General features: G+C 41.4%; 5 non-coding genes across 5 annotated transcripts; all 5 read left to right on the forward strand.

The window, feature by feature from the left end:
* Window positions 1–219: 219 nt before the first annotated feature.
* trnah-gug lies at window positions 220–291 on the forward strand. The gene has a single exon. It is a non-coding gene; the product is annotated as a tRNA-His (tRNA).
* A 1,558-nt stretch (window positions 292–1,849) lies between these two features.
* Window positions 1,850–1,921, forward strand: trnah-gug. Its single transcript has one exon. It is a non-coding gene; the product is annotated as a tRNA-His (tRNA).
* Window positions 1,922–3,478: 1,557 nt separating this feature from the next.
* On the forward strand, window positions 3,479–3,550 carry trnah-gug. Its single transcript has one exon. It is a non-coding gene; the product is annotated as a tRNA-His (tRNA).
* Window positions 3,551–5,108: 1,558 nt separating this feature from the next.
* trnah-gug lies at window positions 5,109–5,180 on the forward strand. The gene has a single exon. It is a non-coding gene; the product is annotated as a tRNA-His (tRNA).
* A 1,558-nt stretch (window positions 5,181–6,738) lies between these two features.
* trnah-gug lies at window positions 6,739–6,810 on the forward strand. The gene has a single exon. It is a non-coding gene; the product is annotated as a tRNA-His (tRNA).
* The last annotated feature ends 14,020 nt before the right edge of the window (window positions 6,811–20,830 follow it).

The raw sequence follows: 20,830 nt of genomic DNA on the forward strand, positions 1-20,830 counted from the left end.
AATGGAACAATGTTTTTGACTAAAAGGGACAAAAGTATTGTGAATGAAAGACCAGAGTGGTCACCTGCTGTGATTGTGATGTGAAAATGTGTCTCTCCTATATGTGTGTATGAAGACAACAAACTTAGCATTTCTACTGTTCTTGAGGTCCAACTGTGTTCTGACAAAAAAGCCCTGGAGAGCAACAAAGAGTAGAACTATGACCACCATCCCTTCTCAGCTGTGATCGTATAGTGGTTAGTACTCTGCGTTGTGGCCGCAGCAACCCCGGTTCGAATCCGGGTCACAGCAAGATGTTCAGAAATTCTGAATAATCCCTTTCTGTAAACTTACAAGATTTTATCATGAACCCCTTCAAAGCTGTAAAACTTTACATCTTCTTGGAGCAAAAACACATCCAAGATGCCAGAACTTGGCTGTCTGGACTCCACATGCCCAACAGCTTCAGTCTGTTGGACAACACTTCCGCAACTTCAAAATGCTTTGGAACTTCAATTAAACTGTGATTATTTGGGGTTCATTCATGTACACTAAACAATGAGAATTTCAATGTCTATTACGTCACGCCTGTCCAAGGGCGGAGTGAGTTATTACTTGTCCCTGACGGCCTACGATGCTGCTGGAGTTGGACGGAAAGGCCATTGTGAGCCCTAACCCAACTGAAAAAAAGATAGTCTTAAGAGTATTTGTTGTGAAAGATGTAGGTGAGTCATACAGATTTTCAATGATTTTAATCCCTGCTATCCTGTTGACTGTTCAGGGGCTGTTCATGTGATCAGTGCATGTTCCTTGTGCTGACCGTCCAGGGTTGCGTATTTTTTTTGCTGCAAAGGCCTATGTAACTGAAGGTCAAAATTGTGCTATAATTAGAATATGGCTTAGGAGCTCCGTACAACAGCATCATCTGTACATCAACTTACAAGAGAATACTTCACAAAACACTTACCATACGCATAACAATCATAGCTTCTGCTTTCAACAAGCCTAAAGGGAACTCTCAAACACACCTGTACTCTCCTTATGAATGCAGCCACTCCTCTCTACGACCATCCATGGGCATGGATAACCCAAAAAGCCACAGTAACCGTACAGGTGCACATGGCTTTAGCTTTAAACATCTATGGCCTTTAGTCACCAAGTTCCCATCCAAGTGTCACAGCAACACACAATTCTGTGCATTTGAATTGATCTCACTGTCAGATTCTTCTACCGGTGAAAATCTGAATAAATAGTTAGCAGCATATGCTACTTATGCAGTGCTTTACTACCTTCCTAGGAGGCTTGCTTTAAATTCACAGTCCCATTCCCCAATAGACACACACATTCACACATTGCTAAATATTGGCGCCAACCTTAAACGACCAGGACAAAAACTGGATTTAATGTCTTGCCCAAGGACCCTTGGACACATGGGAAGGCATGGTGGAAATGAGCCTATTATTTTTGTCTTCATTTTGGTGTCACTTTCAGACTCAGTAAAGACAGCTGTTGTGATAGAGTCTTCTTCTTGAAGGTTGGTTTTCTTGTCTCACACCTTGGTGTACATAGATCTCTATGGTGTTTTTTGTGTGGTTATTGAAGCCAATTTCTACCCACATGCCGCTGTTAGGCTGATACTAAGTAAAGAGAGAATGGAACAATGTTTTTGACTAAAAGGGGCAAAAGTATTGTGAATGAAAGACCAGAGTGGTCACCTGCTGTGATTGTGATGTGAAAATGTGTCTCTCCTATATGTGTGTATGAAGACAACAAACTTAGCATTTCTACTGTTCTTGAGGTCCAACTGTGTTCTGACAAAAAAGCCCTGGAGAGCAACAAAGAGTAGAACTATGACCACCATCCCTTCTCAGCTGTGATCGTATAGTGGTTAGTACTCTGCGTTGTGGCCGCAGCAACCCCGGTTCGAATCCGGGTCACAGCAAGATGTTCAGAAATTCTGAATAATCCCTTTCTGTAAACTTACAAGATTTTATCATGAACCCCTTCAAAGCTGTAAAACTTTACATCTTCTTGGAGCAAAAACACATCCAAGATGCCAGAACTTGGCTGTCTGGACTCCACATGCCCAATAGCTTCAGTCTGTTGGACAACACTTCCGCAACTTCAAAATGCTTTGGAACTTCAATTAAACTGTGATTATTTGGGGTTCATTCATGTACACTAAACAATGAGAATTTCAATGTCTATTACGTCACGCCTGTCCAAGGGCGGAGTGAGTTATTACTTGTCCCTGACGGCCTACGATGCTGCTGGAGTTGGACGGAAAGGCCATTGTGAGCCCTAACCCAACTGAAAAAAAGATAGTCTTAAGAGTATTTGTTGTGAAAGATGTAGGTGAGTCATACAGATTTTCAATGATTTTAATCCCTGCTATCATGTTGACTGTTCAGGGGCTGTTCATGTGATCAGTGCATGTTCCTTGTGCTGACCGTCCAGGGTTGCGTATTTTTTTTGCTGCAAAGGCCTATGTAACTGAAGGTCAAAATTGTGCTATAATTAGAATATGGCTTAGGAGCTCCGTACAACAGCATCATCTGTACATCAACTTACAAGAGAATACTTCACAAAACACTTACCATACGCATAACAATCATAGCTTCTGCTTTCAACAAGCCTAAAGGGAACTCTCAAACACACCTGTACTCTCCTTATGAATGCAGCCACTCCTCTCTACGACCATCCATGGGCATGGATAACCCAAAAAGCCACAGTAACCGTACAGGTGCACATGGCTTTAGCTTTAAACATCTATGGCCTTTAGTCACCAAGTTCCCATCCAAGTGTCACAGCAACACACAATTCTGTGCATTTGAATTGATCTCACTGTCAGATTCTTCTACCGGTGAAAATCTGAATAAATAGTTAGCACCATATGCTACTTATGCAGTGCTTTACTACCTTCCTAGAGGCTTGCTTTAAATTCACAGTCCCATTCCCCAATAGACACACACATTCACACATTGCTAAATATTGGCGCCAACCTTAAACGACCAGGACAAAAACAGGATTTAATGTCTTGCCCAAGGACCCTTGGACACATGGGAAGGCATGGTGGAAATGAGCCTGTTGTTTTTGTCTTCATTTTGGTGTCACTTTCAGACTCAGTAAAGACAGCGGCAATGATAGAGTCTTCTTCTTGAAGGTTGGTTTTCTTGTCTCACACCTTGGTGTACCAAGATCTCTATGGTGTTTTCTGTATGGTGATTAAAGCCAGTTTCTACCCACATGCCGCTGTTAGGCTGATACTAAGTAAAGAGAGAATGGAACAATGTTTTTGACTAAAAGGGACAAAAGTATTGTGAATGAAAGACCAGAGTGGTCACCTGCTGTGATTGTGATGTGAAAATGTGTCTCTCCTATATGTGTGTATGAAGACAACAAACTTAGCATTTCTACTGTTCTTGAGGTCCAACTGTGTTCTGACAAAAAAGCCCTGGAGAGCAACAAAGAGTAGAACTATGACCACCATCCCTTCTCAGCTGTGATCGTATAGTGGTTAGTACTCTGCGTTGTGGCCGCAGCAACCCCGGTTCGAATCCGGGTCACAGCAAGATGTTCAGAAATTCTGAATAATCCATTTCTGTAAACTTACAAGATTTTATCATGAACCCCTTCAAAGCTGTAAAACTTTACATCTTCTTGGAGCAAAAACACATCCAAGATGCCAGAACTTGGCTGTCTGGACTCCACATGCCCAACAGCTTCAGTCTGTTGGACAACACTTCCGCAACTTCAAAATGCTTTGGAACTTCAATTAAACTGTGATTATTTGGGGTTCATTCATGTACACTAAACAATGAGAATTTCAATGTCTATTACGTCACGCCTGTCCAAGGGCGGAGTGAGTTATTACTTGTCCCTGACGGCCTACGATGCTGCTGGAGTTGGACGGAAAGGCCATTGTGAGCCCTAACCCAACTGAAAAAAAGATAGTCTTAAGAGTATTTGTTGTGAAAGATGTAGGTGAGTCATACAGATTTTCAATGATTTTAATCCCTGCTATCCTGTTGACTGTTCAGGGGCTGTTCATGTGATCAGTGCATGTTCCTTGTGCTGACCGTCCAGGGTTGCGTATTTTTTTTGCTGCAAAGGCCTATGTAACTGAAGGTCAAAATTGTGCTATAATTAGAATATGGCTTAGGAGCTCCGTACAACAGCATCATCTGTACATCAACTTACAAGAGAATACTTCACAAAACACTTACCATACGCATAACAATCATAGCTTCTGCTTTCAACAAGCCTAAAGGGAACTCTCAAACACACCTGTACTCTCCTTATGAATGCAGCCACTCCTCTCTACGACCATCCATGGGCATGGATAACCCAAAAAGCCACAGTAACCGTACAGGTGCACATGGCTTTAGCTTTAAACATCTATGGCCTTTAGTCACCAAGTTCCCATCCAAGTGTCACAGCAACACACAATTCTGTGCATTTGAATTGATCTCACTGTCAGATTCTTCTACCGGTGAAAATCTGAATAAATAGTTAGCAGCATATGCTACTTATGCAGTGCTTTACTACCTTCCTAGGAGGCTTGCTTTAAATTCACAGTCCCATTCCCCAATAGACACACACATTCACACATTGCTAAATATTGGCGCCAACCTTAAACGACCAGGACAAAAACTGGATTTAATGTCTTGCCCAAGGACCCTTGGACACATGGGAAGGCATGGTGGAAATGAGCCTATTATTTTTGTCTTCATTTTGGTGTCACTTTCAGACTCAGTAAAGACAGCTGTTGTGATAGAGTCTTCTTCTTGAAGGTTGGTTTTCTTGTCTCACACCTTGGTGTACATAGATCTCTATGGTGTTTTTTGTGTGGTTATTGAAGCCAATTTCTACCCACATGCCGCTGTTAGGCTGATACTAAGTAAAGAGAGAATGGAACAATGTTTTTGACTAAAAGGGGCAAAAGTATTGTGAATGAAAGACCAGAGTGGTCACCTGCTGTGATTGTGATGTGAAAATGTGTCTCTCCTATATGTGTGTATGAAGACAACAAACTTAGCATTTCTACTGTTCTTGAGGTCCAACTGTGTTCTGACAAAAAAGCCCTGGAGAGCAACAAAGAGTAGAACTATGACCACCATCCCTTCTCAGCTGTGATCGTATAGTGGTTAGTACTCTGCGTTGTGGCCGCAGCAACCCCGGTTCGAATCCGGGTCACAGCAAGATGTTCAGAAATTCTGAATAATCCCTTTCTGTAAACTTACAAGATTTTATCATGAACCCCTTCAAAGCTGTAAAACTTTACATCTTCTTGGAGCAAAAACACATCCAAGATGCCAGAACTTGGCTGTCTGGACTCCACATGCCCAACAGCTTCAGTCTGTTGGACAACACTTCCGCAACTTCAAAATGCTTTGGAACTTCAATTAAACTGTGATTATTTGGGGTTCATTCATGTACACTAAACAATGAGAATTTCAATGTCTATTACGTCACGCCTGTCCAAGGGCGGAGTGAGTTATTACTTGTCCCTGACGGCCTACGATGCTGCTGGAGTTGGACGGAAAGGCCATTGTGAGCCCTAACCCAACTGAAAAAAAGATAGTCTTAAGAGTATTTGTTGTGAAAGATGTAGGTGAGTCATACAGATTTTCAATGATTTTAATCCCTGCTATCCTGTTGACTGTTCAGGGGCTGTTCATGTGATCAGTGCATGTTCCTTGTGCTGACCGTCCAGGGTTGCGTATTTTTTTTGCTGCAAAGGCCTATGTAACTGAAGGTCAAAATTGTGCTATAATTAGAATATGGCTTAGGAGCTCCGTACAACAGCATCATCTGTACATCAACTTACAAGAGAATACTTCACAAAACACTTACCATACGCATAACAATCATAGCTTCTGCTTTCAACAAGCCTAAAGGGAACTCTCAAACACACCTGTACTCTCCTTATGAATGCAGCCACTCCTCTCTACGACCATCCATGGGCATGGATAACCCAAAAAGCCACAGTAACCGTACAGGTGCACATGGCTTTAGCTTTAAACATCTATGGCCTTTAGTCACCAAGTTCCCATCCAAGTGTCACAGCAACACACAATTCTGTGCATTTGAATTGATCTCACTGTCAGATTCTTCTACCGGTGAAAATCTGAATAAATAGTTAGCACCATATGCTACTTATGCAGTGCTTTACTACCTTCCTAGGAGGCTTGCTTTAAATTCACAGTCCCATTCCCCAATAGACACACACATTCACACATTGCTAAATATTGGCGCCAACCTTAAACGACCAGGACAAAAACTGGATTTAATGTCTTGCCCAAGGACCCTTGGACACATGGGAAGGCATGGTGGAAATGAGCCTATTATTTTTGTCTTCATTTTGGTGTCACTTTCAGACTCAGTAAAGACAGCTGTTGTGATAGAGTCTTCTTCTTGAAGGTTGGTTTTCTTGTCTCACACCTTGGTGTACATAGATCTCTATGGTGTTTTCTGTGTGGTTATTGAAGCCAGTTTCTACCCACATGCCGCTGTTAGGCTGATACTAAGTAAAGAGAGAATGGAACAATGTTTTTGACTAAAAGGGGCAAAAGTATTGTGAATGAAAGACCAGAGTGGTCACCTGCTGTGATTGTGATGTGAAAATGTGTCTCTCCTATATGTGTGTATGAAGACAACAAACTTAGCATTTCTACTGTTCTTGAGGTCCAACTGTGTTCTGACAAAAAAGCCCTGGAGAGCAACAAAGAGTAGAACTATGACCACCATCCCTTCTCAGCTGTGATCGTATAGTGGTTAGTACTCTGCGTTGTGGCCGCAGCAACCCCGGTTCGAATCCGGGTCACAGCAAGATGTTCAGAAATTCTGAATAATCCCTTTCTGTAAACTTACAAGATTTTATCATGAACCCCTTCAAAGCTGTAAAACTTTACATCTTCTTGGAGCAAAAACACATCCAAGATGCCAGAACTTGGCTGTCTGGACTCCACATGCCCAACAGCTTCAGTCTGTTGGACAACACTTCCGCAACTTCAAAATGCTTTGGAACTTCAATTAAACTGTGATTATTTGGGGTTCATTCATGTACACTAAACAATGAGAATTTCAATGTCTATTACGTCACGCCTGTCCAAGGGCGGAGTGAGTTATTACTTGTCCCTGACGGCCTACGATGCTGCTGGAGTTGGACGGAAAGGCCATTGTGAGCCCTAACCCAACTGAAAAAAAGATAGTCTTAAGAGTATTTGTTGTGAAAGATGTAGGTGAGTCATACAGATTTTCAATGATTTTAATCCCTGCTATCCTGTTGACTGTTCAGGGGCTGTTCATGTGATCAGTGCATGTTCCTTGTGCTGACCGTCCAGGGTTGCGTATTTTTTTTGCTGCAAAGGCCTATGTAACTGAAGGTCAAAATTGTGCTATAATTAGAATATGGCTTAGGAGCTCCGTACAACAGCATCATCTGTACATCAACTTACAAGAGAATACTTCACAAAACACTTACCATACGCATAACAATCATAGCTTCTGCTTTCAACAAGCCTAAAGGGAACTCTCAAACACACCTGTACTCTCCTTATGAATGCAGCCACTCCTCTCTACGACCATCCATGGGCATGGATAACCCAAAAAGCCACAGTAACCGTACAGGTGCACATGGCTTTAGCTTTAAACATCTATGGCCTTTAGTCACCAAGTTCCCATCCAAGTGTCACAGCAACACACAATTCTGTGCATTTGAATTGATCTCACTGTCAGATTCTTCTACCGGTGAAAATCTGAATAAATAGTTAGCACCATATGCTACTTATGCAGTGCTTTACTACCTTCCTAGGAGGCTTGCTTTAAATTCACAGTCCCATTCCCCAATAGACACACACATTCACACATTGCTAAATATTGGCGCCAACCTTAAACGACCAGGACAAAAACTGGATTTAATGTCTTGCCCAAGGACCCTTGGACACATGGGAAGGCATGGTGGAAATGAGCCTATTATTTTTGTCTTCATTTTGGTGTCACTTTCAGACTCAGTAAAGACAGCTGTTGTGATAGAGTCTTCTTCTTGAAGGTTGGTTTTCTTGTCTCACACCTTGGTGTACATAGATCTCTATGGTGTTTTCTGTGTGGTTATTGAAGCCAGTTTCTACCCACATGCCGCTGTTAGGCTGATACTAAGTAAAGAGAGAATGGAACAATGTTTTTGACTAAAAGGGGCAAAAGTATTGTGAATGAAAGACCAGAGTGGTCACCTGCTGTGATTGTGATGTGAAAATGTGTCTCTCCTATATGTGTGTATGAAGACAACAAACTTAGCATTTCTACTGTTCTTGAGGTCCAACTGTGTTCTGACAAAAAAGCCCTGGAGAGCAACAAAGAGTAGAACTATGACCACCATCCCTTCTCAGCTGTGATCGTATAGTGGTTAGTACTCTGCGTTGTGGCCGCAGCAACCGCGGTTCAAATCCGGGTCACAGCAAGATGTTCAGAAATTCTGAATAATCCCTTTCTGTAAATTGACAAGATTTTATCATGAACCCCTTCAAAGCTGTAAAACTTTACATCTTCTTGGAGCAAAAACACATCCAAGATGCCAGAACTTGGCTGTCTGGACTCCACATGCCCAACAGCTTCAGTCTGTTGGACAACACTTCCGCAACTTCAAAATGCTTTGGAACTTCAATTAAACTGTGATTATTTGGGGTTCATTCATGTACACTAAACAATGAGAATTTCAATGTCTATTACGTCACGCCTGTCCAAGGGCGGAGTGAGTTATTACTTGTCCCTGACGGCCTACGATGCTGCTGGAGTTGGACGGAAAGGCCATTGTGAGCCCTAACCCAACTGAAAAAAAGATAGTCTTAAGAGTATTTGTTGTGAAAGATGTAGGTGAGTCCTACAGATTTTCAATGATTTTAATCCCTGCTATCCTGTTGACTGTTCAGGGGCTGTTCATGTGATCAGTGCATGTTCCTTGTGCTGACCGTCCAGGGTTGCATATTTTTTTTGCTGCAAAGTCCTATGTAACTGAAGGTCAAAATTGTGCTATAATTAGAATATGGCTTAGGAGCTCCGTACAACAGCATCATCTGTACATCAACTTACAAGAGAATACTTCACAAAACACTTACCATACGCATAACAATCATAGCTTCTGCTTTCAACAAGCCTAAAGGGAACTCTCAAACACACCTGTACTCTCCTTATGAATGCAGCCACTCCTCTCTACGACCATCCATGGGCATGGATAACCCAAAAAGCCACAGTAACCGTACAGGTGCACATGGCTTTAGCTTTAAACATCTATGGCCTTTAGTCACCAAGTTCCCATCCAAGTGTCACAGCAACACACAATTCTGTGCATTTGAATTGATCTCACTGTCAGATTCTTCTACCGGTGAAAATCTGAATAAATAGTTAGCAGCAGATGCTACTTATGCAGTGCTTTACTACCTTCCTAGGAGGCTTGCTTTAAATTCACAGTCCCATTCCCCAATAGACACACACATTCACACATTGCTAAATATTGGCGCCAACCTTAAACGACCAGGACAAAAACTGGATTTAATGTCTTGCCCAAGGACCCTTGGACACATGGGAAGGCATGGTGGAAATGAGCCTGTTGTTTTTGTCTTCATTTTATAATAATACATGTTAATCACCATGTTTTCTGTATGGTGATTAAAGCCAGTTTCTACCCACATGCCGCTGTTAGGCTGATACTAAGTAAAGAGAGAATGGAACAATGTTTTTGACTAAAAGGGGCAAAAGTATTGTGAATGAAAGACCAGAGTGGTCACCTGCTGTGATTGTGATGTGAAAATGTGTCTCTCCTATATGTGTGTATGAAGATAACAAACTTAGCATTTCTACTGTTCTTGAGGTTGTTGGAAAATATCTTTCGCTCTGAGATTTTTCCACGCATGTTCTATTAGTCGGCAAAGATATAAGACCAAGATTCAGCCGGATAAATTCACAGAAGGTTTATTCCCTAACAAAAGTTCTAAGACAGAATTAAAACAGATCTGGGTCCTCATTTTAGAAGGCCTTCAAAACGCAAGAAGTTACAGGCGTTTTACATGAAAGGCCACAAGACAGAAGAAGACAATAAAATTATGCTCTGCTCAGACTTTTAAAGACAATTAGGGTTTCCCTCCTCCCATGGAAAACATGACGTCGAATCTCCGCCCTGGAACACTTGCATTGGCTGATCGATGATCCGTCTCCTCCTTCAGCCAATCGTAGAGGGTCATTCTCCGTGACCAGTTCCTCTCGTCAGGGAATGACTTCAAAGGGACACCTAGTGTTGCAGTAAACTCCGTCCCTTCCTGTCCACAACAAATCAGATTGACAGCAGGAAATCCATGGAGGTTCTGGGTCAAAGTTCAGTCTTTTGTTCTTCTTGAGAACTGGACATCCAGAGCGGTTCTCACAGACATACTCTATTCCTCAGGTGGTTTAGATTAGAGTGCTGGCTCCATTTCTGCTGGCCAGTGCCCCGAGAGGTCAGCATCCCCCGAGAGGTCAGCATCCCCCTTCTCTGTAGGGGAATGACTGACAGTTGCTGTCCATAGGTCACATCTCAGGAATGTGAGGTCAGGATGCACGGAGTTCAGTTAAAGCACACACTTTAGCTATGGAATAAACTAAAAGTGATATATGTAAAACAGAAAACGTAATAAAAAAAGACAGAGAAACCCTTCTAAAGTTAGGACCAAAAATATAATTTCCTTCAAGGTCCAACTGTGTTCTGACAAAAAAGCCCTGGAGAGCAATAAACACTAGAACTGTGACCACCATCACTTCTCAGCTGTGATCGTATAGTGGTTAGTACTCTGCGTTGTGGCCGCAGCAACCCCGGTTCAAATCCGGGTCACAGCAAGATGTTCAGAAATTCAGAATGATCCCGTTCTGTAAACTTACAAGATTTTATCATGAACTTCTTCAAAGCTGTAAAACTTTACATCTTCTTGGAGCAAAAACACATTCAAGATACCAGAACTTGGCTGTCTGGACTCCACATGCCCAACAGCTTCAGTCTGTTGGACAACACTTCCACAACTTCAAAATGCTTTGGAACTTCAATTAAACTGTGATCATTTTGGGTTCATTCATGTACACTAAACACCGAGAATTTCAATGTCTATTATGTCACGCCTGTCCAAGGGCGGAGTGAGTTATTACTTGTCCCTGACGGCCTACGCTGCTGCTGGAGCTGGACGGAAAGGCCATTGTGAGCCCTAACCCAACTGAAAAAAATATAGTCTTTGGAATATTTGTTTTGAAATATGCTTTGGTTTGTTTGTGAACAAATCCCACATAGACCAAAAGTTGGGCCTTATCTGCGACATATGTGGACTCATCAATTTCTAATAAGATGCTTTCTACTCTCTGCAAAGCATCCTCAAGCTGTGACAACACATCAACTGCTAATATTTTTGATCTTCTGATAGTGGAGGTGGCTGACTTTGGGATTGGCTTAATTTTGTTAGTGAGTTCATATTTTTGTGTCTGCCTTCCAGGAAAATCTCTGCAGCAGCACTCAAGCACTCTTTTCTAAACGTCACATCACTGAAAGATTTTCTACATTGCCCTAAAATCCATCTAATCCGCAGTGCACACTCATGCACCCGTTGCTGTGCAGGAAAAGAGTGAAGAGTCAGGTTGATCTCTCGTATTGGACTCTTAGTTGGTTTTATTTTCTGCTCTCTCATCTCAGACTTTTGACATTTTATTTATTGGTCATCTGCCTTTGAGAAAAATCCAAAAAAAGAGAAACAAACATAAAATATATTTTTTTATTGTACAACTCTGAGGCTCCAGCTTGTCAAGATCTCCAAGATCCTTCTCACTTGATGTTCCCAATTCCCTGTAGGATAAAATCAAATATAAACAATTTCAGCAATCCAATCTGTTGAATTACCTTTAAAAAAAGTTTTATAGTTGATAAAAACTGGCAAGGAAAAATATATTTGGATAACCTCACATAGTTGAAAGAACAAGTTATAACAACGTTATATTCTGTAATTGTGCAGAGATTTCTGTTTTCTCATCCAAAACAAATTTACTCCACACTTGGGTTCATGCTAAAAGTTATTTCTTTGGTTATGAATTCAGGGAGGATTTAGAAAACAACAACCAAATCTGCAGGTGATACACTGAGGAAGATTATCACAGAGAATAGATGTAACTATCATCCGGATGATTGAATGATGGATGAAACTGGCCACTTCTGGAAGACGATAGCACTGGAAGTGGCGAATTGCCCGTCGCTCAAATCACGATGTGGGACCTCTCATGCTCCTTGTTTTAAGGCACAGAATAGAACTCCTAATGTGTGTTATAAAGTACGATACGGTTCAATCTTTTCAATGTCTATTATGTCACGCCTGTCCAAGGGCGGAGTGAGTTATTACTTGTCCCTGACGGCCTACGCTGCTGCTGGAGCTGGACGGAAAGGCCATTGTGAGCCCTAACCCAACTGAAAAAAATATAGTCTTTGGAATATTTGTTTTGAAATATGCTTTGGTTTGTTTGTGAACAAATCCCACATAGACCAAAAGTTGGGCCTTATCTGCGACATATGTGGACTCATCAATTTCTAATAAGATGCTTTCTACTCTCTGCAAAGCATCCTCAAGCTGTGACAACACATCAACTGCTAATATTTTTGATCTTCTGATAGTGGAGGTGGCTGACTTTGGGATTGGCTTAATTTTGTTAGTGAGTTCATATTTTTGTGTCTGCCTTCCAGGAAAATCTCTGCAGCAGCACTCAAGCACTCTTTTCTAAACGTCACATCACTGAAAGATTTTCTACATTGCCCTAAAATCCATCTAATCCGCAGTGCACACTCATGCACCCGTTGCTGCGCAGGAAAAGAGTGAAGAGTCAGGTTGATCTCTCGTATTGGACTCTTAGTTGGTTTTATTTTCTGCTCTCTCATCTCAGACTTTTGACATTTTATTTATTGGTCATCTGCCTTTGAGAAAAATCCAAAAAAAGAGAAACAAACATAAAATATATTTTTTTATTGTACAACTCTGAGGCTCCAGCTTGTCAAGATCTCCAAGATCCTTCTCACTTGATGTTCCCAATTCCCTGTAGGATAAAATCAAATATAAACAATTTCAGCAATCCAATCTGTTGAATTACCTTTAAAAAAAGTTTTATAGTTGATAAAAACTGGCAAGGAAAAATATATTTGGATAACCTCACATAGTTGAAAGAACAAGTTATAACAACGTTATATTCTGTAACTGTGCAGAAATTTCTGTTTTCTCATCCAAAACAAATTTACTCCACACTTGGGTTCATGCTAAAAGTTATTTCTTTGGTTATGAATTCAGGGAGGATTTAGAAAACAACAACCAAATCTGCAGGTGATACACTGAGGAAGATTATCACAGAGAATAGATGTAACTATCATCCGGATGATTGAATGATGGATGAAACTGGCCACTTCTGGAAGACGATAGCACTGGAAGTGGCGAATTGCCCGTCGCTCAAATCACGATGTGGGACCTCTCATGCTCCTTGTTTTAAGGCACAGAATAGAACTCCTAATGTGTGTTATAAAGTACGATACGGTTCAATCTATTGCTTTGAGAGAAAAAACCTTTATGTTGAGAAATCTTCCAATGCTCTTCAATGAATGTTTCAGAAAGCCTCAGAAATGTTCAGGAGGATTTTTGATGAGAATTGATCAATGACGGACATTCTTCAACTGTGGCAGAGGTTTAGGTGGGTTGTGGTTCTCCGTCTTTGAAGATCCTGCATAGAAGACGGGGGGAAATTCTGAAAACAGTACTGTGATTCAGTGATGACATCATTCAGTGATGACATCATTCAATGACTACATCATCAAAGGATGACATAATATGATGTCATCCTTTGATAATATTACATCATATCATCAAATGATGACATGCAATGATGTCATTTTACATCATGGCATGATGGGATTTAAATGCATAAATACTCCCCAGAGATTAGTATTCCTTCAACTCAAGAAGACACAAAGAAAACAAATCAGCTATCAAGAATGAGAAAAATGAGGCAACAGGAAGAAAAAGTCAAAAAACTCTGGTCCGATATTGTTGAAAATGAGAGTGACATCGTCCTGGACGACGACTTTTATAACATGATTGTCTTCCCCGAGGAAAGTTCCAGAGAGGAGACCAGTCAGGACTCTCTCATCCCCCAACACAATTCATCTCAAATCTCTGATGGTGACAGGCAATGTAGTCAGAGTGACTTTGAAGCTGATCTGGAGGTCAACAATATGATGTCCCCTGACAATAGCTACACCCATGAGCACAGTCTGGACTCTCAAGACAATTCATCTCAAATCTCTGATGGCGACAGGAAATGTAGTCAGAGTGACTTTGAAGGTGATCTGGAGTTTTACTACTCAATGTCCCCTGACAACAGCTACACTGATGAGCAGACCGATGAGCACAGTCTGGACTCTCCCACCCCCAGAGAATATCCATTTGGACCCTCTGATTCAGATAGTGAGGATGACAATTCAAGTGATTCTGATTCAGAAGACTCACTATCAGAGGAGTCTCAAGAAGAAACTGACGTCAACGATCTTAATGGATTGATCTCACAGCGCAATAAGCTAAAAAGCTGTTTAGCTAAGAGGGAAAGGAACATCGCAAAAAAACTGGACCTCCTTAAGAAATATGAGCAGGAGGCACTTAAGGCTGATGAAGACTGGTTGTTTTCTGAAAAAAGTATTGAGCAGGAGCGGCACATTAGACAAGAGAGGCGAAAGGAAATCAGAGAACTTGAGGAGAAGATCCAAAATGTGACAGAATTCCTCAAGGTGGAAAAGAAACCAAGCTACTCAAAGGGTTACAAGACAGTTTTAGAAGAGACAGAAATGGTCACAAAACAACTGCTTGAAATCAACAACCTAAATTCACACATGGAAGATCAAATTGGAAAACAAAAGGAGAAAAGAGAAAATCTTGAAATTCAGGTGGTAGAGATGGTCTTTCTGTCCAACTTAGCGACCAATAGAATCAGCAACCAAGCAGAGACAATTGTGTGTGCACCTCAACAGAAGACCTCAATCCAGACGGAATTTGATAGACCTAAAAGTGCCTCTGGATTGAACCAAATAACAGCCTCAGCTTGTTTGGAATCACAAAAAAGTATTTTTACTATTGGAGCTGCACCTAAGAAAACGACCAATAGGAGAGGAAAAAATAAGACCATTAGCCCTAAAGCAAAGCCGGACGCCTCTTCTCAACTGCTAGACACACTGAAAGTGAATCCACCACATCAGTTCAGTTGGGTTCAGTCAGAAGAAGCAGCCGTTAAAGTCAGCAGCCAGGCTAAATCAAGTGGGTGTGCACCTCAGGAAAAGTCTTTTGAACAACAAAGTTCTTTTGCAAAGAAAGTCTCGACATCGGACAAAGTAAAAGCCTCCTTGTTGTTAGAACCTCAGAAGACTATCTTTACCATTGGAGCTGCACCTCAGAAAACCACGAAGAGAAGAAAAACTAAGAGCATTTGCCCTAAAGCAAAGCCGGACGCCTCTTCTCAACTGCTAGACACACTGAAAGTGAATCCACCACATCAGTTCAGTTGGGTTCAGTCAGAAGAAGCAGCCGTTAAAGTCAGCTCCAATGCAAGCAGCAATGCATAGGTGTAAATATTAGATAACATTAGCTAGTAGGAATATAAGTAATTTTGTAATAAAAAGGTGTGACAGGTTTTCTACATGTATTTATATTATTTTATTTAATATTACAAATTGTTAGTGTTTTTACTAAGATAAATATAAGTTGTCATAAATTCATTTTAAAGATTTATTTTTTATTTGGAAGTAGAGAAACATGTCTGAAGTTGATAAATATTTGTAAGTCTTTGTTTTTATATATTTTTCATATATTCATTTAGTTAGTTTATCTATGTTTGACCTGACGTTTCTCTTGATCTTTGTTTTAAAAAGTATAAATATAACACTAAAAAAATTAATTTATATACAAATATGCAAAAATGTTAGGATATATTGTCACAGATAGAAAGATAGACTCATAAATATATCTACATAAAGAGATTGTTTTAGAGCAAAAAATAGTGATCCATGAAATATCCAAAAATATATAGAGATAAAGTTCTATATGAAAAGAGATTTATGGCCAAACATGCAAATATAAATACAGAGCCCTCAGTAAACCAACTTTAAAGTGCCTTGAATAGCACAAGGGTAATAAGGTAATCACTATATGAAGAATAGTTTTTGTGTTCTTGTGTGCATTAGTGGGTTCTCTCCGGGTGCTCCGGCTTTCCCTAGATTCTAAAAAAGACTTTTAAAAGTGAATTAGAGGCTAAGAGCGCCATCTGCCCTCGCTGTCTGCATCTACGCCTTCTCTCTCTGTTCTGTTCTCTCTGTTCAATTAGTAAGTAATTGATAACAAATAAATAAAAAAATACAAAATAAAATATAATAAAAAACAAATGAGTAAATAAATATATAAATAAATACATTCACACATGCACACATGCACACATACACACATACACACATACATACATACATACATACATACATACATACATACATACATACATACATACATACATACATACATACATACATACATACATACATACATACATACATACATATATAAATAAATCAGTCACCAAGATATTTAGATAATGAACCAAATTAAAGCCGGGCAGTCTTGTGGGTTTTCTCCCAGCATTTCAGTTTCCCCACAGTAATTGTTAGTGATTGGCTAGCGACTGATAAATATCCCCTCCCTGAATCGCCACCTTATCGTGGTGGAGTGGTTTGCGAGCCCGAATGATCCAAGGAGCCAGTACCTGGGTGGTGTTCCACCTCAAACTGGTCCTGGGAGACGGGCCAGACTAAGGGCGATTCAAACAAAAACCTTTTCATTACTAGATCCACCTACTCCCCCCAATAAGAGTTACCAGTGCCCCCACCCTGGAGCCAGACTAGTGAGTTCTTGTCTGGTGGCTTTTAATTGCTCTGAGGCAGTGGCCAGTGGGGCAGTGGCCAGTGGGGCAGTGGCCAGTGGGGCAGTGGATAGCAAGCATGTTGTCCTGAAGGCCCCCCAGAGCAAAGGAACTTTTTCTGCACTTCCTCTTGAGGCTTTGGTTGCTTGTTGGTGGTCGATGATGGGGCAGGACGAGCCACAGTGGGACACTGGCTTTATCCCCCTTTGGTTAGACGCTTCACATTGGATCATTCAATCGTCTATCTCCAATGAGTCCCCAATCCCCCCAAAACACAAACAAAGAACTCCTTCCCCGTGTCTTTGTGGCAGAAGAGACATTCCCACTGCAGAGAAACCGGATACAGTCATTCCCTGGGCGCCTCCTTTTTCAATAGAGGTGCATATTTAACTACGTCCTCTCACCAGCCCGGCTGCTAGTGAAGAAATCCTTCTGGATGCTCTCTCCACAGTGGGGTCTGTATTGACGCCTGACTGAAGATCCACAGCAGAGTGGGAAGTTCTCGTGTTCTGCACAGCTTCATCAAGTCTTCAGCACCACAGGAACCTGCAGTGATGAGGCTGGGGTAACTGAAGACGAGCTGCTGCACGAGATAAAATAGGTTGCTGCCAACAGAGAGGCTCTCCAGCTGAGAGACTCCTTCATGATCCACTTTCCTGCAGAGGGAGCAGACCCATGGCACCTCCAGAATGGGGTTTTCTGTCCTCCAAGGACGGACAAACAATGGCTCTTTTGAGAGCCACCCACAAAAACTTTAAGAGTTTGATTCTCTCTTTTTCACAGTTTATATTCCAAATGTTTAAAGTCCTACATTATTTGAAAAGGTATTCATTTTCTTCTGTACCGTTTTTCCGTTTCGGGGTCACGGGGCTGCCGGAGCCTATCCTGGCCACTTGTGGAGTGGAGTTGAAAAGGTAAGAGTTTAAAACAGGTTAAATAGTACATATGGACCGGAGCAGAACTGCCCCCTTCATAAAATCACAATGCCATAGGTGCAGGATGCTGCTCAGTAGCATGAAAGCAGTCACCATTGATATGTATTACTGGGTTGACGGTCACGTGACATACTGGCACATGTTTTACAATCAACCGCAAAAATTACGACAGCAAAATTTTACGATCAAGAGGAATTGTCTTGCACAGATTGGTTATCACATTTTAATAGAAAGAAAACAGGCTGGGAAGTGTGAGGTGGATGCTAGCATAATAGTTTGGGTCATTAATGTAGAGTTTTATTAAGAAAGTGACTATTCGCAGATAATTTGTAAATACGAGAGGCCAGTGCTGAACCTAGGGATGGCTCGTTTGACACAACGCTTCGGCGCGCGGTTGACCTTCATGAAACAGAGTGTTTCGGCACAGTGTTTCGGGTCGTGTGTCAACTAGCGCAGATCACGTGGTGGATGAAGAATGACGCGCCAAATGATTCGTTTGGTCGAACCACGCTTCAGATGTCACTTGTGTTTTGAACAGTAGTAGCCCTATCTAGAAATGCGAAATGAATCCTGAACGTTTCCCGACCAGTTCCATTGTTTCCCCTGTATTGGAATCAGCGTCAGTTCACTGCACTATACCATGGCTCCTATTAAAAACGTTCTGTGGCTCAGGATCATTTCAACTCGGTTTTTCCTAATAAAACACTACATCATGAATGCTGTGTATCAAAAAAAAAAACACTGCGATGAATATATGATGTGTAGAAAATGTATGTTTTAATATCTTATTCTTCATTATGTTACAGCTTTATCCTTAGTGTGAAGTGAACTTATTTTGAACCATCCAGATTTATGGTCGTGTGACATTCCTTTTTGCTTTATGGTTGCAGCATCCTGTGAAGACATAGGGTGTTCTTTGTGCAAAGTTAGGTGTCTTCCATAGCTGCAATAAATATGCCATGGTCTACATCCGTACCATCTGGGTTGAAGATTCTTCCCCTGGGAAAGTGTGAAGATTCGTGTTCTCATGTGGAGGTTGAAGCTGACCTTTGCTCTGGATACCGGTAAAAGGAACCTTGAGTTGTCCAGGAATGATTTACTCTGACCAGATGGGGACTCTCTTGATCATCGGACTGTGTGCGCCGGTGAAATGGGCCCCCGAGAGGCGGAGCGGATCCGAAGCTGGCAATCGTCAGCTATTGGCCAGAGGAAGCAGGCGGGCTATCAGCTGATGAATCAGAGCGACCAGGGGTGGAGGACCAGCGACCATGCTCTTTCCGGAAGGCGGGGATTCAAACACATCTTAAAAAGACTGTTTTCAAACTATTCCATTGTTCTTAGGAAAATCTACGAGTAATTCGCATGTAACTTGTGCGTCAGTAGATCTTTACTTGAGAATCCAGATATATCTGCATTAATGTTTTAAACTGTGCTTTAGAACTATTGTCAGGGAAATAAACTCTGTGTATTTTTAAACCGGTTGAATCCTTGTTTGTTTTACCACTCTCGACTATCGAACACGCATGGATGGAAAGAACTGAAAAACGGACGATTTTCTTTCCTTCAATTTTGGTGACCTCGAGACGTGAAGTCGGGGGTGAATAGGAAACGCGGACCAGACCGGTTGGACCACATCATAGTGGCTTATTACGAGATTTCTGAGACTTTCGACGTAAAGTCTGGGGATGCTTCCTGCCATGCGGTCGACTTCTTCAGAGGCCTCATTCATAATCATGGTGAGCAGAGCCTTTTGTAAAGTCTGCGTATTGATGATCTCAAATTAAAGGAGAAGTCGATTGTATGGGTGGCACAGTGTACCCTATACGAACGAACGGGCGAGCGCACCCGAATAAATAAGTGTTGGGTTCACCCTCCCTAGAACAGCGAATTGAACGGTGGCAAAATATACACTTTGGGCGGCAGTAAAAAATTTTGAAAAATTGGACAATTATAATTATGCAGGTTTTTCGTCTGTTCGGCCTGTACAAAATTGAACGTTGGCAAATTGGGAGCTTGTGATATTTGGAAAGCAGCAAATTGACTAGGTTTGCGTCTGTTCAACCTGTTAAGAAATCCCTTACAAAAAACAGAGTTATTTTAGGAACTAATTTTGCGCGTCTAGGATTTTCGGAAACACCAAGGAGGCTTCGGCCTCTACAAATTATTTTTTTATACGCGGAGAGAAACCAAAGAAGGATTCAAAATAAACATGAGCGCTGAATTTGACAGAAGATGAGGAAAATTGTGCATTTTGTCAGGACAAAAACGACAACATGACTTGACGACTGACTGATGACAATACAGACGTGATCGCTGATGAACGGACTGAATGTATGAGATTTTGGAGACGTGACTGCTTATGAATGAAATGTATGCATGAGATTTTGGAAAGTATGGGATGAAAAACTGTCTGAAAGCAGCGAATTTTGGCTTTATTTTACATGTTTCTGTGTGAAATGTTTTCTCTATGGACGTGGCCATCTTGTTTCGAATTAGCCAATAACGGGACGTTTTAGTTTCTTTCGAATGCGTCGACAGCTCTGATTGGCTTTGTTTGTACCATGTGGTCGGCGTGACGGCGTCCATGGAGACCGAAATGTTCAACCTGCGCTAAACTTTCACGTAACAAGGCTTAAGAGTTTGCGAACTAATTTGTGGTAAAATAACAACTGACATTGTAGTTATTGAGCGTGGTCATGACCTCGGTTGTAAGACGTCGATAAAAACAAATTTCAGTGGTCTTAGTTCGACGAAAAAGATTTTTAAGTAGAAAGGAGTCTATGAGCAGCGCTTCCGATGGAAGTTTCAGCCACAACAGCAGCTTGACTACAGCTGCAGCCTGCAGCAACATTATCTGTTCTGCCTCTGTTCGAACGAAAATAACTTTCTCGGGCATTTGCCTAAAGTTGGGCAAATCTTTCTAAAAC

The sequence above is a fragment of the Oryzias latipes genome, chromosome 2 (assembly GCF_002234675.1).
Source record: "Oryzias latipes chromosome 2, ASM223467v1".
Taxonomy (NCBI): Eukaryota; Metazoa; Chordata; class Actinopteri; order Beloniformes; family Adrianichthyidae; genus Oryzias; species Oryzias latipes.